The sequence below is a fragment of the Hyla sarda genome, unplaced genomic scaffold, assembly GCF_029499605.1.
Source record: "Hyla sarda isolate aHylSar1 unplaced genomic scaffold, aHylSar1.hap1 scaffold_882, whole genome shotgun sequence".
Taxonomy (NCBI): Eukaryota; Metazoa; Chordata; class Amphibia; order Anura; family Hylidae; genus Hyla; species Hyla sarda.
In genome coordinates this window covers 133280-148752 of record NW_026610911.1, presented here as the reverse complement: position 1 = coordinate 148752, position 15473 = coordinate 133280, and the positions used below count along the sequence as shown (strand labels likewise).

At 46.0% G+C, this 15473-nt stretch overlaps 7 non-coding genes across 7 annotated transcripts; all 7 read right to left on the bottom strand.

Annotated features, from left to right (window-relative positions):
• Nucleotides 1-1426: 1426 nt before the first annotated feature.
• LOC130348391 (U2 spliceosomal RNA) lies at nt 1427-1617 on the bottom strand. The gene has a single exon (XR_008886073.1). It is a non-coding gene; the product is annotated as a U2 spliceosomal RNA (small nuclear RNA).
• A 2089-nt stretch (nt 1618-3706) lies between these two features.
• LOC130348389 (U2 spliceosomal RNA) lies at nt 3707-3897 on the bottom strand. The gene has a single exon (XR_008886071.1). It is a non-coding gene; the product is annotated as a U2 spliceosomal RNA (small nuclear RNA).
• A 2087-nt stretch (nt 3898-5984) lies between these two features.
• On the bottom strand, nt 5985-6175 carry LOC130348388 (U2 spliceosomal RNA). Its single transcript, XR_008886070.1, has one exon. It is a non-coding gene; the product is annotated as a U2 spliceosomal RNA (small nuclear RNA).
• Nucleotides 6176-8254: 2079 nt separating this feature from the next.
• Nucleotides 8255-8445, bottom strand: LOC130348387 (U2 spliceosomal RNA). The gene has a single exon (XR_008886069.1). It is a non-coding gene; the product is annotated as a U2 spliceosomal RNA (small nuclear RNA).
• Nucleotides 8446-10524: 2079 nt separating this feature from the next.
• Nucleotides 10525-10715, bottom strand: LOC130348386 (U2 spliceosomal RNA). The gene has a single exon (XR_008886068.1). It is a non-coding gene; the product is annotated as a U2 spliceosomal RNA (small nuclear RNA).
• A 2083-nt stretch (nt 10716-12798) lies between these two features.
• On the bottom strand, nt 12799-12989 carry LOC130348385 (U2 spliceosomal RNA). The gene has a single exon (XR_008886067.1). It is a non-coding gene; the product is annotated as a U2 spliceosomal RNA (small nuclear RNA).
• Nucleotides 12990-15078: 2089 nt separating this feature from the next.
• On the bottom strand, nt 15079-15269 carry LOC130348450 (U2 spliceosomal RNA). The gene has a single exon (XR_008886125.1). It is a non-coding gene; the product is annotated as a U2 spliceosomal RNA (small nuclear RNA).
• Between the last annotated feature and the right edge of the window lie 204 nt (nt 15270-15473).

Genomic DNA, 15473 nt, shown 5'->3' with positions numbered 1-15473 from the left:
TGTTGCTTCTATGAAGGCCATAATAGACGACATCACCAAACAGCTCCATAGTCACATACACAGCAAAGGAGAGATGTTGTTTACACCTAGTGATGTCAGTGGTATTGAGTGACATCACAGCACAGTGCTAAGGCTCCTGGGCCTGGACACAGCAGCGGCTGCAATATCTCAACGGAGAATACGTTTATATATATGTGTGTGTGTGCGCGTATATATATATATATATATATATATATATATATATATATATATATTTCTCCGCCGAAATCACTTTTAAACCCATTTCCACCTTTTTTTCCCTTCTCTTCCTCTTACTTTTTTTTCACGTTTTTTTACGTTTTTCTCCTTTTCGCCTCTTTTCTGGGCGTATTATTCTTCTTTTTCTTCTTTTTTTTCGTCTAATGCATACCCCATCAGTGCAGCAATGCTTATTCAATACCGCCAGCAGATGGAGACACTGGGGGATAATTTTCTAAGGATTTATACTGATTTTTCCTGTCTGAATTTGTCGCACAGAAAGTTGCAGGCCAAATATGTGTGACATTTCTGCGACTTTAGCTTCTAGAGCATTTTTACAACATTATACATAGGTGCTGAATACATAAAAAGCGACTGTTCAGCGACAGACAAGTCGCATCGGCTGAAAGTAGGCCAGAATGTCAGTCCATGTTGGAGCAGGTTTAGATACAGTCTAAAGCATAGATCTCAAAGTCTGTGCACAGAATTTAGCAAGGGCCTCGCACCTTCTGATGCATCAGGTAGGTGCACTATAGCATAGCCTAACCCTCTGTACTTTGGTCTATATTGATGCGGGACATAGACAGCCAGCTGATGACCAATCCATTAGTGCAATGGATGGCTGGAAGCATTTGTCTTTGCCTTTGCAATACCACAGAAGCAATGCATGGTCAATGTACAGCAATGACACACCTGTGTGAACAGCCAGGAGACCCCCCCATGTTATGTTACATAGTTACATAGTTAGTACGGTCGAAAAAAGACATATGTCCATCAAGTTCAACCAGGGAATTAAGGGGTAGGGGTGTGGCGCGATATTGGGGAAGGGATGAGATTTTATATTTCTTCATAAGCATTAATCTTATTTTGTCAATTAGGAACATTCAGCACCCACCCGCTATCAAGGCAGCTGCCTATCATGTCATGCCCTACCTGCACAGGTGTGCTGGCTACTCAAATGATCCAATTAAGGAGGCCATTTAGTCAGCAGCAGCAGAAGTCCTGTGCCTGGACGCTCCAACAGCGGCCAGACACAAGCAGAAGCAGCAGAAGCAGCAGCAGCACCACCTTTTGTTTTTTGGCTGCAGCAGCAGCAGCAGCAGCAGCAAGGCCCACAGGGCTGGCTAGCTGGCTAGCCAGCAAGCAGGTAGCAATGAAAGTAGGAATCTTTCTTTTTAACCCTGTAAGGGGGTGGTGCACTGTACCCGAAGATACTGCCATATCGGGTCAATGCATAGGGCGACGGAAGCAAGCTTCGAAATCGGCCCCCGTTCTCAAAAATCCATTTAATATATGGTCCCCAGATAGGGGACGTATCAGATATTAAACTGATAAGAACAGATACTACACTTGATCTTAGCCAAAAGGCCGAGAAGCGATAACCGTGAAAGGGGCGGGCCCAACAAGGTCCCCTTCATGGGCACTATCACTGCTTGCTGTCAGGGAGGCTGCCAGACAATTTTCCATGCACACTCTGGGCTGGGGGGCAGTCAACCACCAGTACACACAGCAGAACCTAAACCCATACCATTATTGCTAAGCAGCAAGACAGGGGCCCATTGCACTCCCACGGGGCCTTTTTAAATGCAATCCATAACCCGGATTTGCCAGGAACCCTTCTTACTCCTCCTACTTGCATGTGACACTGGGCTTAGGATCTGCATAGGAAACACACACACAAGCACACACCTACCTTTGTTGCCTGCAGATGCCTCCTTGGCTGTCCCCAAACGGTATCAAACCAACACCCACGGGAAGCTGTAAGCATAGAGGACATGCCTGCACCCCATTGGACTTACCTGTGTGGGTTAAATCCGGGTTATTTGACAACCTATGGCGGTGATGGTTCTGCTCAGGCAGAGCAGTGCTGATGCTCCTCATAAAGCTGTCGCTGCTGTGAAGGTTCTAGGTGACATCACAATCCCTATGGTTACATACACGACAAAGCTGGGTTGTTGTTGTTTACACTCTGCAAGGCCTGTGGAAGTGAGTGACATCATAGCACTGTAGTTCTGAGGGTTCTAGATGGATGCAACAATCTCCTGTTGCTTCTATGAAGGCCATAATAGACGACATCACCAAACAGCTCCATAGTCACATACACAGCAAAGGAGAGATGTTGTTTACACCTAGTGATGTCAGTGGTATTGAGTGACATCACAGCACAGTGCTAAGGCTCCTGGGCCTGGACACAGCAGCGGCTGCAATATCTCAACGGAGAATACGTTTATATATATGTGTGTGTGTGCGCGTATATATATATATATATATATATATATATATATATATATATATATTTCTCCGCCGAAATCACTTTTAAACCCATTTCCACCTTTTTTTCCCTTCTCTTCCTCTTACTTTTTTTTCACGTTTTTTTACGTTTTTCTCCTTTTCGCCTCTTTTCTGGGCGTATTATTCTTCTTTTTCTTCTTTTTTTTCGTCTAATGCATACCCCATCAGTGCAGCAATGCTTATTCAATACCGCCAGCAGATGGAGACACTGGGGGATAATTTTCTAAGGATTTATACTGATTTTTCCTGTCTGAATTTGTCGCACAGAAAGTTGCAGGCCAAATATGTGTGACATTTCTGCGACTTTAGCTTCTAGAGCATTTTTACAACATTATACATAGGTGCTGAATACATAAAAAGCGACTGTTCAGCGACAGACAAGTCGCATCGGCTGAAAGTAGGCCAGAATGTCAGTCCATGTTGGAGCAGGTTTAGATACAGTCTAAAGCATAGATCTCAAAGTCTGTGCACAGAATTTAGCAAGGGCCTCGCACCTTCTGATGCATCAGGTAGGTGCACTATAGCATAGCCTAACCCTCTGTACTTTGGTCTATATTGATGCGGGACATAGACAGCCAGCTGATGACCAATCCATTAGTGCAATGGATGGCTGGAAGCATTTGTCTTTGCCTTTGCAATACCACAGAAGCAATGCATGGTCAATGTACAGCAATGACACACCTGTGTGAACAGCCAGGAGACCCCCCCATGTTATGTTACATAGTTACATAGTTAGTACGGTCGAAAAAAGACATATGTCCATCAAGTTCAACCAGGGAATTAAGGGGTAGGGGTGTGGCGCGATATTGGGGAAGGGATGAGATTTTATATTTCTTCATAAGCATTAATCTTATTTTGTCAATTAGGAACATTCAGCACCCACCCGCTATCAAGGCAGCTGCCTATCATGTCATGCCCTACCTGCACAGGTGTGCTGGCTACTCAAATGATCCAATTAAGGAGGCCATTTAGTCAGCAGCAGCAGAAGTCCTGTGCCTGGACGCTCCAACAGCGGCCAGACACAAGCAGAAGCAGCAGAAGCAGCAGCAGCACCACCTTTTGTTTTTTGGCTGCAGCAGCAGCAGCAGCAGCAGCAAGGCCCACAGGGCTGGCTAGCTGGCTAGCCAGCAAGCAGGTAGCAATGAAAGTAGGAATCTTTCTTTTTAACCCTGTAAGGGGGTGGTGCACTGTACCCGAAGATACTGCCATATCGGGTCAATGCATAGGGCGACGGAAGCAAGCTTCGAAATCGGCCCCCGTTCTCAAAAATCCATTTAATATATGGTCCCCAGATAGGGGACGTATCAGATATTAAACTGATAAGAACAGATACTACACTTGATCTTAGCCAAAAGGCCGAGAAGCGATAACCGTGAAAGGGGCGGGCCCAACAAGGTCCCCTTCATGGGCACTATCACTGCTTGCTGTCAGGGAGGCTGCCAGACAATTTTCCATGCACACTCTGGGCTGGGGGGCAGTCAACCACCAGTACACACAGCAGAACCTAAACCCATACCATTATTGCTAAGCAGCAAGACAGGGGCCCATTGCACTCCCACGGGGCCTTTTTAAATGCAATCCATAACCCGGATTTGCCAGGAACCCTTCTTACTCCTCCTACTTGCATGTGACACTGGGCTTAGGATCTGCATAGGAAACACACACACAAGCACACACCTACCTTTGTTGCCTGCAGATGCCTCCTTGGCTGTCCCCAAACGGTATCAAACCAACACCCACGGGAAGCTGTAAGCATAGAGGACATGCCTGCACCCCATTGGACTTACCTGTGTGGGTTAAATCCGGGTTATTTGACAACCTATGGCGGTGATGGTTCTGCTCAGGCAGAGCAGTGCTGATGCTCCTCATAAAGCTGTCGCTGCTGTGAAGGTTCTAGGTGACATCACAATCCCTATGGTTACATACACGACAAAGCTGGGTTGTTGTTGTTTACACTCTGCAAGGCCTGTGGAAGTGAATGACATCATAGCACTGTAGTTCTGAGGGTTCTAGATGGATGCAACAATCTCCTGTTGCTTCTATGAAGGCCATAATAGACGACATCACCAAACAGCTCCATAGTCACATACACAGCAAAGGAGAGATGTTGTTTACACCTAGTGATGTCAGTGGTATTGAGTGACATCACAGCACAGTGCTAAGGCTCCTGGGCCTGGACACAGCAGCGGCTGCAATATCTCAACGGAGAATACGTTTATATATATGTGTGTGTGTGCGCGTATATATATATATATATATATATATATATATATATATATATATTTCTCCGCCGAAATCACTTTTAAACCCATTTCCACCTTTTTTTCCCTTCTCTTCCTCTTACTTTTTTTTCACGTTTTTTTACGTTTTTCTCCTTTTCGCCTCTTTTCTGGGCGTATTATTCTTCTTTTTCTTCTTTTTTTTCGTCTAATGCATACCCCATCAGTGCAGCAATGCTTATTCAATACCGCCAGCAGATGGAGACACTGGGGGATAATTTTCTAAGGATTTATACTGATTTTTCCTGTCTGAATTTGTCGCACAGAAAGTTGCAGGCCAAATATGTGTGACATTTCTGCGACTTTAGCTTCTAGAGCATTTTTACAACATTATACATAGGTGCTGAATACATAAAAAGCGACTGTTAAGCGACAGACAAGTCGCATCGGCTGAAAGTAGGCCAGAATGTCAGTCCATGTTGGAGCAGGTTTAGATACAGTCTAAAGCATAGATCTCAAAGTCTGTGCACAGAATTTAGCAAGGGCCTCGCACCTTCTGATGCATCAGGTAGGTGCACTATAGCATAGCCTAACCCTCTGTACTTTGGTCTATATTGATGCGGGACATAGACAGCCAGCTGATGACCAATCCATTAGTGCAATGGATGGCTGGAAGCATTTGTCTTTGCCTTTGCAATACCACAGAAGCAATGCATGGTCAATGTACAGCAATGACACACCTGTGTGAACAGCCAGGAGACCCCCCCATGTTATGTTACATAGTTACATAGTTAGTACGGTCGAAAAAAGACATATGTCCATCAAGTTCAACCAGGGAATTAAGGGGTAGGGGTGTGGCGCGATATTGGGGAAGGGATGAGATTTTATATTTCTTCATAAGCATTAATCTTATTTTGTCAATTAGGAACATTCAGCACCCACCCGCTATCAAGGCAGCTGCCTATCATGTCATGCCCTACCTGCACAGGTGTGCTGGCTACTCAAATGATCCAATTAAGGAGGCCATTTAGTCAGCAGCAGCAGAAGTCCTGTGCCTGGACGCTCCAACAGCGGCCAGACACAAGCAGAAGCAGCAGAAGCAGCAGCAGCACCACCTTTTGTTTTTTGGCTGCAGCAGCAGCAGCAGCAGCAGCAAGGCCCACAGGGCTGGCTAGCTGGCTAGCCAGCAAGCAGGTAGCAATGAAAGTAGGAATCTTTCTTTTTAACCCTGTAAGGGGGTGGTGCACTGTACCCGAAGATACTGCCATATCGGGTCAATGCATAGGGCGACGGAAGCAAGCTTCGAAATCGGCCCCCGTTCTCAAAAATCCATTTAATATATGGTCCCCAGATAGGGGACGTATCAGATATTAAACTGATAAGAACAGATACTACACTTGATCTTAGCCAAAAGGCCGAGAAGCGATAACCGTGAAAGGGGCGGGCCCAACAAGGTCCCCTTCATGGGCACTATCACTGCTTGCTGTCAGGGAGGCTGCCAGACAATTTTCCATGCACACTCTGGGCTGGGGGGCAGTCAACCACCAGTACACACAGCAGAACCTAAACCCATACCATTATTGCTAAGCAGCAAGACAGGGGCCCATTGCACTCCCACGGGGCCTTTTTAAATGCAATCCATAACCCGGATTTGCCAGGAACCCTTCTTACTCCTCCTACTTGCATGTGACACTGGGCTTAGGATCTGCATAGGAAACACACACACAAGCACACACCTACCTTTGTTGCCTGCAGATGCCTCCTTGGCTGTCCCCAAACGGTATCAAACCAACACCCACGGGAAGCTGTAAGCATAGAGGACATGCCTGCACCCCATTGGACTTACCTGTGTGGGTTAAATCCGGGTTATTTGACAACCTATGGCGGTGATGGTTCTGCTCAGGCAGAGCAGTGCTGATGCTCCTCATAAAGCTGTCGCTGCTGTGAAGGTTCTAGGTGACATCACAATCCCTATGGTTACATACACGACAAAGCTGGGTTGTTGTTGTTTACACTCTGCAAGGCCTGTGGAAGTGAGTGACATCATAGCACTGTAGTTCTGAGGGTTCTAGATGGATGCAACAATCTCCTGTTGCTTCTATGAAGGCCATAATAGACGACATCACCAAACAGCTCCATAGTCACATACACAGCAAAGGAGAGATGTTGTTTACACCTAGTGATGTCAGTGGTATTGAGTGACATCACAGCACAGTGCTAAGGCTCCTGGGCCTGGACACAGCAGCGGCTGCAATATCTCAACGGAGAATACGTTTATATATATGTGTGTGTGTGCGCGTATATATATATATATATATATATATATATATATATTTCTCCGCCGAAATCACTTTTAAACCCATTTCCACCTTTTTTTCCCTTCTCTTCCTCTTACTTTTTTTTCACGTTTTTTTACGTTTTTCTCCTTTTCGCCTCTTTTCTGGGCGTATTATTCTTCTTTTTCTTCTTTTTTTTCGTCTAATGCATACCCCATCAGTGCAGCAATGCTTATTCAATACCGCCAGCAGATGGAGACACTGGGGGATAATTTTCTAAGGATTTATACTGATTTTTCCTGTCTGAATTTGTCGCACAGAAAGTTGCAGGCCAAATATGTGTGACATTTCTGCGACTTTAGCTTCTAGAGCATTTTTACAACATTATACATAGGTGCTGAATACATAAAAAGCGACTGTTCAGCGACAGACAAGTCGCATCGGCTGAAAGTAGGCCAGAATGTCAGTCCATGTTGGAGCAGGTTTAGATACAGTCTAAAGCATAGATCTCAAAGTCTGTGCACAGAATTTAGCAAGGGCCTCGCACCTTCTGATGCATCAGGTAGGTGCACTATAGCATAGCCTAACCCTCTGTACTTTGGTCTATATTGATGCGGGACATAGACAGCCAGCTGATGACCAATCCATTAGTGCAATGGATGGCTGGAAGCATTTGTCTTTGCCTTTGCAATACCACAGAAGCAATGCATGGTCAATGTACAGCAATGACACACCTGTGTGAACAGCCAGGAGACCCCCCCATGTTATGTTACATAGTTACATAGTTAGTACGGTCGAAAAAAGACATATGTCCATCAAGTTCAACCAGGGAATTAAGGGGTAGGGGTGTGGCGCGATATTGGGGAAGGGATGAGATTTTATATTTCTTCATAAGCATTAATCTTATTTTGTCAATTAGGAACATTCAGCACCCACCCGCTATCAAGGCAGCTGCCTATCATGTCATGCCCTACCTGCACAGGTGTGCTGGCTACTCAAATGATCCAATTAAGGAGGCCATTTAGTCAGCAGCAGCAGAAGTCCTGTGCCTGGACGCTCCAACAGCGGCCAGACACAAGCAGAAGCAGCAGAAGCAGCAGCAGCACCACCTTTTGTTTTTTGGCTGCAGCAGCAGCAGCAGCAGCAGCAAGGCCCACAGGGCTGGCTAGCTGGCTAGCCAGCAAGCAGGTAGCAATGAAAGTAGGAATCTTTCTTTTTAACCCTGTAAGGGGGTGGTGCACTGTACCCGAAGATACTGCCATATCGGGTCAATGCATAGGGCGACGGAAGCAAGCTTCGAAATCGGCCCCCGTTCTCAAAAATCCATTTAATATATGGTCCCCAGATAGGGGACGTATCAGATATTAAACTGATAAGAACAGATACTACACTTGATCTTAGCCAAAAGGCCGAGAAGCGATAACCGTGAAAGGGGCGGGCCCAACAAGGTCCCCTTCATGGGCACTATCACTGCTTGCTGTCAGGGAGGCTGCCAGACAATTTTCCATGCACACTCTGGGCTGGGGGGCAGTCAACCACCAGTACACACAGCAGAACCTAAACCCATACCATTATTGCTAAGCAGCAAGACAGGGGCCCATTGCACTCCCACGGGGCCTTTTTAAATGCAATCCATAACCCGGATTTGCCAGGAACCCTTCTTACTCCTCCTACTTGCATGTGACACTGGGCTTAGGATCTGCATAGGAAACACACACACAAGCACACACCTACCTTTGTTGCCTGCAGATGCCTCCTTGGCTGTCCCCAAACGGTATCAAACCAACACCCACGGGAAGCTGTAAGCATAGAGGACATGCCTGCACCCCATTGGACTTACCTGTGTGGGTTAAATCCGGGTTATTTGACAACCTATGGCGGTGATGGTTCTGCTCAGGCAGAGCAGTGCTGATGCTCCTCATAAAGCTGTCGCTGCTGTGAAGGTTCTAGGTGACATCACAATCCCTATGGTTACATACACGACAAAGCTGGGTTGTTGTTGTTTACACTCTGCAAGGCCTGTGGAAGTGAGTGACATCATAGCACTGTAGTTCTGAGGGTTCTAGATGGATGCAACAATCTCCTGTTGCTTCTATGAAGGCCATAATAGACGACATCACCAAACAGCTCCATAGTCACATACACAGCAAAGGAGAGATGTTGTTTACACCTAGTGATGTCAGTGGTATTGAGTGACATCACAGCACAGTGCTAAGGCTCCTGGGCCTGGACACAGCAGCGGCTGCAATATCTCAACGGAGAATACGTTTATATATATGTGTGTGTGTGCGCGTATATATATATATATATATATATATATATATATATTTCTCCGCCGAAATCACTTTTAAACCCATTTCCACCTTTTTTTCCCTTCTCTTCCTCTTACTTTTTTTTCACGTTTTTTTACGTTTTTCTCCTTTTCGCCTCTTTTCTGGGCGTATTATTCTTCTTTTTCTTCTTTTTTTTCGTCTAATGCATACCCCATCAGTGCAGCAATGCTTATTCAATACCGCCAGCAGATGGAGACACTGGGGGATAATTTTCTAAGGATTTATACTGATTTTTCCTGTCTGAATTTGTCGCACAGAAAGTTGCAGGCCAAATATGTGTGACATTTCTGCGACTTTAGCTTCTAGAGCATTTTTACAACATTATACATAGGTGCTGAATACATAAAAAGCGACTGTTCAGCGACAGACAAGTCGCATCGGCTGAAAGTAGGCCAGAATGTCAGTCCATGTTGGAGCAGGTTTAGATACAGTCTAAAGCATAGATCTCAAAGTCTGTGCACAGAATTTAGCAAGGGCCTCGCACCTTCTGATGCATCAGGTAGGTGCACTATAGCATAGCCTAACCCTCTGTACTTTGGTCTATATTGATGCGGGACATAGACAGCCAGCTGATGACCAATCCATTAGTGCAATGGATGGCTGGAAGCATTTGTCTTTGCCTTTGCAATACCACAGAAGCAATGCATGGTCAATGTACAGCAATGACACACCTGTGTGAACAGCCAGGAGACCCCCCCATGTTATGTTACATAGTTACATAGTTAGTACGGTCGAAAAAAGACATATGTCCATCAAGTTCAACCAGGGAATTAAGGGGTAGGGGTGTGGCGCGATATTGGGGAAGGGATGAGATTTTATATTTCTTCATAAGCATTAATCTTATTTTGTCAATTAGGAACATTCAGCACCCACCCGCTATCAAGGCAGCTGCCTATCATGTCATGCCCTACCTGCACAGGTGTGCTGGCTACTCAAATGATCCAATTAAGGAGGCCATTTAGTCAGCAGCAGCAGAAGTCCTGTGCCTGGACGCTCCAACAGCGGCCAGACACAAGCAGAAGCAGCAGAAGCAGCAGCAGCACCACCTTTTGTTTTTTGGCTGCAGCAGCAGCAGCAGCAGCAGCAAGGCCCACAGGGCTGGCTAGCTGGCTAGCCAGCAAGCAGGTAGCAATGAAAGTAGGAATCTTTCTTTTTAACCCTGTAAGGGGGTGGTGCACTGTACCCGAAGATACTGCCATATCGGGTCAATGCATAGGGCGACGGAAGCAAGCTTCGAAATCGGCCCCCGTTCTCAAAAATCCATTTAATATATGGTCCCCAGATAGGGGACGTATCAGATATTAAACTGATAAGAACAGATACTACACTTGATCTTAGCCAAAAGGCCGAGAAGCGATAACCGTGAAAGGGGCGGGCCCAACAAGGTCCCCTTCATGGGCACTATCACTGCTTGCTGTCAGGGAGGCTGCCAGACAATTTTCCATGCACACTCTGGGCTGGGGGGCAGTCAACCACCAGTACACACAGCAGAACCTAAACCCATACCATTATTGCTAAGCAGCAAGACAGGGGCCCATTGCACTCCCACGGGGCCTTTTTAAATGCAATCCATAACCCGGATTTGCCAGGAACCCTTCTTACTCCTCCTACTTGCATGTGACACTGGGCTTAGGATCTGCATAGGAAACACACACACAAGCACACACCTACCTTTGTTGCCTGCAGATGCCTCCTTGGCTGTCCCCAAACGGTATCAAACCAACACCCACGGGAAGCTGTAAGCATAGAGGACATGCCTGCACCCCATTGGACTTACCTGTGTGGGTTAAATCCGGGTTATTTGACAACCTATGGCGGTGATGGTTCTGCTCAGGCAGAGCAGTGCTGATGCTCCTCATAAAGCTGTCGCTGCTGTGAAGGTTCTAGGTGACATCACAATCCCTATGGTTACATACACGACAAAGCTGGGTTGTTGTTGTTTACACTCTGCAAGGCCTGTGGAAGTGAGTGACATCATAGCACTGTAGTTCTGAGGGTTCTAGATGGATGCAACAATCTCCTGTTGCTTCTATGAAGGCCATAATAGACGACATCACCAAACAGCTCCATAGTCACATACACAGCAAAGGAGAGATGTTGTTTACACCTAGTGATGTCAGTGGTATTGAGTGACATCACAGCACAGTGCTAAGGCTCCTGGGCCTGGACACAGCAGCGGCTGCAATATCTCAACGGAGAATACGTTTATATATATGTGTGTGTGTGCGCGTATATATATATATATATATATATATATATATATATATATTTCTCCGCCGAAATCACTTTTAAACCCATTTCCACCTTTTTTTCCCTTCTCTTCCTCTTACTTTTTTTTCACATTTTTTTACGTTTTTCTCCTTTTCGCCTCTTTTCTGGGCGTATTATTCTTCTTTTTCTTCTTTTTTTTCGTCTAATGCATACCCCATCAGTGCAGCAATGCTTATTCAATACCGCCAGCAGATGGAGACACTGGGGGATAATTTTCTAAGGATTTATACTGATTTTTCCTGTCTGAATTTGTCGCACAGAAAGTTGCAGGCCAAATATGTGTGACATTTCTGCGACTTTAGCTTCTAGAGCATTTTTACAACATTATACATAGGTGCTGAATACATAAAAAGCGACTGTTCAGCGACAGACAAGTCGCATCGGCTGAAAGTAGGCCAGAATGTCAGTCCATGTTGGAGCAGGTTTAGATACAGTCTAAAGCATAGATCTCAAAGTCTGTGCACAGAATTTAGCAAGGGCCTCGCACCTTCTGATGCATCAGGTAGGTGCACTATAGCATAGCCTAACCCTCTGTACTTTGGTCTATATTGATGCGGGACATAGACAGCCAGCTGATGACCAATCCATTAGTGCAATGGATGGCTGGAAGCATTTGTCTTTGCCTTTGCAATACCACAGAAGCAATGCATGGTCAATGTACAGCAATGACACACCTGTGTGAACAGCCAGGAGACCCCCCCATGTTATGTTACATAGTTACATAGTTAGTACGGTCGAAAAAAGACATATGTCCATCAAGTTCAACCAGGGAATTAAGGGGTAGGGGTGTGGCGCGATATTGGGGAAGGGATGAGATTTTATATTTCTTCATAAGCATTAATCTTATTTTGTCAATTAGGAACATTCAGCACCCACCCGCTATCAAGGCAGCTGCCTATCATGTCATGCCCTACCTGCACAGGTGTGCTGGCTACTCAAATGATCCAATTAAGGAGGCCATTTAGTCAGCAGCAGCAGAAGTCCTGTGCCTGGACGCTCCAACAGCGGCCAGACACAAGCAGAAGCAGCAGAAGCAGCAGCAGCACCACCTTTTGTTTTTTGGCTGCAGCAGCAGCAGCAGCAGCAGCAAGGCCCACAGGGCTGGCTAGCTGGCTAGCCAGCAAGCAGGTAGCAATGAAAGTAGGAATCTTTCTTTTTAACCCTGTAAGGGGGTGGTGCACTGTACCCGAAGATACTGCCATATCGGGTCAATGCATAGGGCGACGGAAGCAAGCTTCGAAATCGGCCCCCGTTCTCAAAAATCCATTTAATATATGGTCCCCAGATAGGGGACGTATCAGATATTAAACTGATAAGAACAGATACTACACTTGATCTTAGCCAAAAGGCCGAGAAGCGATAACCGTGAAAGGGGCGGGCCCAACAAGGTCCCCTTCATGGGCACTATCACTGCTTGCTGTCAGGGAGGCTGCCAGACAATTTTCCATGCACACTCTGGGCTGGGGGGCAGTCAACCACCACCACCAGTACACACAGCAGAACCTAAACCCATACCATTATTGCTAAGCAGCAAGACAGGGGCCCATTGCACTCCCACGGGGCCTTTTTAAATGCAATCCATAACCCGGATTTGCCAGGAACCCTTCTTACTCCTCCTACTTGCATGTGACACTGGGCTTAGGATCTGCATAGGAAACACACACACAAGCACACACCTACCTTTGTTGCCTGCAGATGCCTCCTTGGCTGTCCCCAAACGGTATCAAACCAACACCCACGGGAAGCTGTAAGCATAGAGGACATGCCTGCACCCCATTGGACTTACCTGTGTGGGTTAAATCCGGGTTATTTGACAACCTATGGCGGTGATGGTTCTGCTCAGGCAGAGCAGTGCTGATGCTCCTCATAAAGCTGTCGCTGCTGTGAAGGTTCTAGGTGACATCACAATCCCTATGGTTACATACACGACAAAGCTGGGTTGTTGTTGTTTACACTCTGCAAGGCCTGTGGAAGTGAGTGACATCATAGCACTGTAGTTCTGAGGGTTCTAGATGGATGCAACAATCTCCTGTTGCTTCTATGAAGGCCATAATAGACGACATCACCAAACAGCTCCATAGTCACATACACAGCAAAGGAGAGATGTTGTTTACACCTAGTGATGTCAGTGGTATTGAGTGACATCACAGCACAGTGCTAAGGCTCCTGGGCCTGGACACAGCAGCGGCTGCAATATCTCAACGGAGAATACGTTTATATATATGTGTGTGTGTGCGCGTATATATATATATATATATATATATATATATATATATATATATATTTCTCCGCCGAAATCACTTTTAAACCCATTTCCACCTTTTTTTCCCTTCTCTTCCTCTTACTTTTTTTTCACGTTTTTTTACGTTTTTCTCCTTTTCGCCTCTTTTCTGGGCGTATTATTCTTCTTTTTCTTCTTTTTTTTCGTCTAATGCATACCCCATCAGTGCAGCAATGCTTATTCAATACCGCCAGCAGATGGAGACACTGGGGGATAATTTTCTAAGGATTTATACTGATTTTTCCTGTCTGAATTTGTCGCACAGAAAGTTGCAGGCCAAATATGTGTGACATTTCTGCGACTTTAGCTTCTAGAGCATTTTTACAACATTATACATAGGTGCTGAATACATAAAAAGCGACTGTTCAGCGACAGACAAGTCGCATCGGCTGAAAGTAGGCCAGAATGTCAGTCCATGTTGGAGCAGGTTTAGATACAGTCTAAAGCATAGATCTCAAAGTCTGTGCACAGAATTTATCAAGGGCCTCGCACCTTCTGATGCATCAGGTAGGTGCACTATAGCATAGCCTAACCCTCTGTACTTTGGTCTATATTGATGCGGGACATAGACAGCCAGCTGATGACCAATCCATTAGTGCAATGGATGGCTGGAAGCATTTGTCTTTGCCTTTGCAATACCACAGAAGCAATGCATGGTCAATGTACAGCAATGACACACCTGTGTGAACAGCCAGGAGACCCCCCCATGTTATGTTACATAGTTACATAGTTAGTACGGTCGAAAAAAGACATATGTCCATCAAGTTCAACCAGGGAATTAAGGGGTAGGGGTGTGGCGCGATATTGGGGAAGGGATGAGATTTTATATTTCTTCATAAGCATTAATCTTATTTTGTCAATTAGGAACATTCAGCACCCACCCGCTATCAAGGCAGCTGCCTATCATGTCATGCCCTACCTGCACAGGTGTGCTGGCTACTCAAATGATCCAATTAAGGAGGCCATTTAGTCAGCAGCAGCAGAAGTCCTGTGCCTGGACGCTCCAACAGCGGCCAGACACAAGCAGAAGCAGCAGAAGCAGCAGCAGCACCACCTTTTGTTTTTTGGCTGCAGCAGCAGCAGCAGCAAGGCCCACAGGGCTGGCTAGCTGGCTAGCCAGCAAGCAGGTAGCAATGAAAGTAGGAATCTTTCTTTTTAACCCTGTAAGGGGGTGGTGCACTGTACCCGAAGATACTGCCATATCGGGTCAATGCATAGGGCGACGGAAGCAAGCTTCGAAATCGGCCCCCGTTCTCAAAAATCCATTTAATATATGGTCCCCAGATAGGGGACGTATCAGATATTAAACTGATAAGAACAGATACTACACTTGATCTTAGCCAAAAGGCCGAGAAGCGATAACCGTGAAAGGGGCGGGCCCAACAAGGTCCCCTTCATGGGCACTATCACTGCTTGCTGTCAGGGAGGCTGCCAGACAATTTTCCATGCACACTCTGGGCTGGGGGGCAGTCAACCACCAGTACACACAGCAGAACCTAAACCCATACCATTATTGCTAAGCAGCAAGACAGGGGCCCATTGCACTCCCACGGGGCCTTTTTAA